This window comes from Oncorhynchus keta, chromosome 24 (genome assembly GCF_023373465.1).
Source record: "Oncorhynchus keta strain PuntledgeMale-10-30-2019 chromosome 24, Oket_V2, whole genome shotgun sequence".
NCBI lineage: Eukaryota > Metazoa > Chordata > Actinopteri > Salmoniformes > Salmonidae > Oncorhynchus > Oncorhynchus keta.
In genome coordinates this window covers 33,846,421-33,851,479 of record NC_068444.1, presented here as the reverse complement: position 1 = coordinate 33,851,479, position 5,059 = coordinate 33,846,421, and positions in this window count along the sequence as shown.

Genomic DNA, 5,059 nt, shown 5'->3' with positions numbered 1-5,059 from the left:
CCCGTCCTGTCTAGTGTAAATATAGTTTTCTTCGTTTTTTTTCTGTATATATTTCGTACATATTTTAATCTCACTTTCAAACTAGAGCTGAATATACTCTCCTGCAACCCGCATCACCCAATGTGGTACGGATCTGCTTTTTCTATACTTTACTTTAGAACCGTCAGAAGCTAGCCAGCTAACTAGCTACTACTCAGTTAGCCATTGCTAGCGGTCTTCAAAGCTAACTAGGACACCAGCGACATCAACCCAGAGCATATCAGACTGCTCTTTCTCTACCACATCTCCGGATTCCTACCGCAAGCTCTGAACCTTTACACCGGATCATCGCAACTAGCTAGCTGCAATCCGAGTGGCTACTCCTGGCTAACGTCTCTGTCCCAAAACAAGCTACAGTTAGCCTTGAGCTAAGCCCATCTCCCGACTAGCCGAAGAGGCCCAACAATACCTCTTTTTGCCAATTGGCCTGGACCCTTTACTGCCGACACGGAGCCCCGCCGATCCATCACGACTGGTCCGCCGACATAATCGTCCGAGGTGGTTTCAACAGGCTTTTTCGTTGCGACATCGCCAAAGATCCATCTGCTGGCCAAGGCCCGCGAGCTTTCTGAAACGCTGTGTCTCCAGCTCACCCAGCGCATTAGAGCTCCTGTAGCATAATCCTCGGCTACAATTACCCGGGCCCACAACCGGTCTGTCGATGTCACCGCAAGAAGAGGAATAAACAGACTCACCCCATCGCGACGTCCCCCAAAGGTTAGCTCTCTAGCCCTCGCTATCTCCCTGCTTGCTAATTCGGCCTGCTAACGGTTAGCTTGTCTAGCCCGGGCCTACGAACTGTTAGCTTGTTAGCACAGGCCTGCTAACCATCTGGCTCACTGCGTTCTAAACACTCTGAACCCATTTACTTTCTATCTCTCTTTGATTTTTATTTTTTGTTTATACCTTCCGGAAACCTGCCTCACCCACTGTGATACGGAATCGCTATCACCTTTAATTTTTATTTTATTTTTATGACACACTCAAGAACCTCCAGACGCTAACCAGCTAACTAGCTACAAGCTATTTAGTCATTGTTAGTTTTATTTTTTTTTTTTTTTTTTTTTTTTTTTTTTTTTTTTTTTTTTTTTTTTTTTTTTTTTTTTTTAAACCTGGATAACACTCGCCAGCCCAGCTTCCCTGCCCATCCACCGCTGCCCCCTGGACACTGATCTCTTGGCTACATAGCTGACGCACGCTGGACTGTCCATTAATCACGGTACTCCATTCTGCTTGTTTGTTTTATCTGTCGACCCAGTTGCCTAGTCAACGCCATTTTACCTGCTGTTTGTTGTGCTAGCTGATTAGCCTCGCCTACTGTTTTTAGCTAGCTTTCCCAATTCAACACCTGTGATTACTGTATACCTCGCTGTATGTCTCTCCCAAATGTCAATATGCCTTGTATACTGTTGTTCAGGTTAGTTATCATTGTTTTAGTTCACAATGGAGCCCCTAGATCCACTCTGCATACCCCTGTTACCTCCTTTGTCCCACCCCCCCACACATGCGGTGACCTCACCCATTACAACCAGCATGTCCAGAGATACAACCTCTCTCATCATCACCCAGTGCCTGGGCTTACCTCCGCTGTACCCGCACCCCACCATACCCCTGTCTGCGCATTATGCCCTGAATATATTCTACCATGCCCAGAAACCTGCTCCTCTTATCCTCTGCCCCCAACGCTCTAGGCGACCAGTTTTGATAGCCTTTAGCCGCACCCTCATACTACTCCTTCTCTGTTCCGCGGGTGATGTGGAGGTAAACCCAGGCCCTGCATGTCCCCAGGTACCCTCATTTGTTGACTTCTGTGATCGAAAAAGTCTTGGTTTTATGCATGTCAACATCAGAAGCCTCCTCCCTAAGTTTGTTTTACTCACTGCTTTAGCACACTCTGCTAACCCTGATGTCCTTGCCGTGTCTGAATCCTGGCTCAGGAAGGCCACCAAAATTCAGAGATTTCCATACCCAACTATAACATCTTCCGTCAAGATAGAACTGCCAAAGGGGGCGGAGTCGCAGTCTACTGCAGAGATAGCCTGCAAAGTAATGTCATACTTTCCAGGTCCATACCCAAACAGTTTGAACTACTAATTTTGAAAATTACTCTCTCCAGAAACAAGTCTCTCACTGTTGCCGCCTGCTACCGACCCCCGTCAGCTCCCAGCTGTGCCCTGGACACCATTTGTGAATTGATCGCCCCCATCTAGCTTCAGAGTTTGTCCTGTTAGGTGACCTAAACTGGGATATGCTTAACACCCCGGCAGTCCTACAATCTAAGCTAGATGCCCTCAATCTCACGCAAATCATCAAGGAACCCACCAGGTACAACCCTAACTCTGTAAACAAGGGCACCCTCATAGACGTCATCCTGACCAACTGGCCCTCCAAATATACCTCCGCTGTCTTCAACCAGGATCTCAGCGATCACTGCCTCATCGCCTGTATCCGCCACGGAGCCGCAGTCAAACGACCACCCCTCATCACTGTCAAACGCTCCCTAAAACACTTCTGTGAGCAGGCCTTTCTAATCGACCTGGCCCGTGTATCCTGGAAGGACATTGACCTCATCCCGTCAGTTGAGGATGCCTGGTCATTCTTTAAAAGTAACTTCCTCACCATTTTGGATAAGCATGCTCCGTTCAAAAAATGCAGAACCAAGAACAGATACAGCCCTTGGTTCACCCCAGACCTGACTGCCCTCGACCAGCACAAAAACATCCTGTGGCGGACTGCAATAGCATCGAATAGCCCCGTGATATGCAACTGTTCAGGGAAGTCAGGAACCAATACACGCAGTCAGTCAGGAAAGCTAAGGCCAGCTTCTTCAGGCAAAAGTTTGCATCCTGTAGCTCCAACTCCAAAAAGTTCTGGGACACTGTGAAGTCCATGGAGAACAAGAGCACCTCCTCTCAGCTGCCCACTGCACTGAGGCTAGGAAACACGGTCTCCACCGATAAATCCATGATTATCGAAAACTTCAATAAGCACTTCTCAACGGCTGGCCATGCCTTCCGCCTGGCTACTCCAACCTCGGCCAACAGCTCCGCCCCGTAGTTCCTCACCCAAGCCTCTCCAGGTTCTCCTTACCCAAATCCAGATAGCAGATGTTCTGAAAGAGCTGCAAAACCTGGACCCGTACAAATCAGCTGGGCTTGACAATCTGGACCCGCTATTTCTGAAACTATCTGCCGCCATTGTCGCAACCCCTATCACCAGCCTGTTCAACCTCTCTTTCATATCGTCTGAGATCCCCAAGGATTGAAAGCTGCCGCAGTCATCCCCCTCTTCAAAGGAGGAGACACCCTGGACCCAAACTGCTATAGACCTATATCCATCCTGCCCTGCCTATCTAAGGTCTTCGAAAGCCAAGTCAACAAACAGGTCACTGACCATCTCGAATCCCACCGTACCTTCTCCGCTGTGCAATCTGGTTTCGAGCCGGTCACGGGTGCACCTCAGCCACACTCAAGGTACTAAATGATATCATAACCGCCATCGATAAAAGACAGTACTGTGCAGCCGTCTTCATCGACCTCGCCAAGGCTTTCGACTCTGTCAATCACCAAATTCTTATCGGCAGACTCAACAGCCTCGGTTTTTCGGATGACTGCCTTGCCTGGTTCACCAATTACTTTGCAGACAGAGTTCAGTGTGTCAAATCAGAGGGCATGCTGTCCGGTCCTCTGGCAGTCTCTATGGGGGTGCCACAGGGTTCAATTCTCGGCCGACTCTTTTCTCTGTATATCAATGATGTTGCTCTTGCTGCGGGCGATTCCCCCATCCACCTCTACGCAGACGACACCATTCTATATACTTTCTCGCCCGTCATTGGACACTGTGCTATCAAACCTCCAAACGAGCTTCAATGCCATACAGCACTCCTTCCGTGGCCTCCAACTGCTCTTAAACGCGAGTAAAACCAAATGCATGCTTTTCAACCGATCGCTGCCTGCACCTGCATGCCCGACTAGCATCACCACCCTGGATGGTTCCAACCTTGAATATGTGGACATCTATAAGTACCTAGGTGTCTGGCTAGACTGCAAACTCTCCTTCCAGACTCACATCAAACATCTCCAATCAAAATCAAATCCAGAGTCGGCTTTCTATTCCGCAACAAAGCCTCCTTCACTCACGCTGCCAAGCTTACCCTAGTAAAACTGACTATCCTACCGATCCTCGACTTCGGCGATGTCATCTACAAAATGGCTTCCAACACTCTACTCAGCAAACTGGATGCAGTCTATCACAGTGCCATCCGTTTTGTCACTAAAGCACCTTATACCACCCACCACTGCGACTTGTATGCTCTAGTCGGCTGGCCCTCACTACATATTCGTCCGCCAGACCCACTGGCTCCAGGTCATTTACAAGTCCATGCTAGGTAAAGCTCCGCCTTATCTCAGTTCACTGGTCACGATGGCAACACCCATCCGTAGCACGCGCTCCAGCAGGTGTATCTCACTGATCATCCCTAAAGCCAACACCTCATTTGGCCGCCTTCGTTCCAGTACTCTGCTGCCTGTGACTGGAACGAATTGTAAAATCGCTGAAGTTGGAGACTTTTATCTCCTCACCAACTTCAAACATCAGCTATCCGAGCAGCTAACCGATCGCTGCAGCTGTACATAGTCTATAGGTAAATAGCTCACCCTTTTTCACCTACCTCATTCCCATACTGTTTTTATACTGTTTTTATTTATTTACTTTTCTGCTCTTTTGCACACCAATACCATATCTCTACCTGTACATGCCCATCTGATCATTTATCACTCCAGTGTTAATCTGCAAAATTGTATTATTCGCCTACCTCCTCATGCCTTTTGCACACATTGTATATAGACTGCCCATTTTTTTCTACTGTGTTATTGACTTGCTAATTGTTTACTCCATGTGTAACTCTGTGTTGTCTGTTCACACTGCTATGCTTTATCTTGGCCAGGTCGCAGTTGCAAATGAGAACTTGTTCTCAACTAGCCTACCTGGTTAAATAAAGGTGAAATAAAAATAAAAAAAA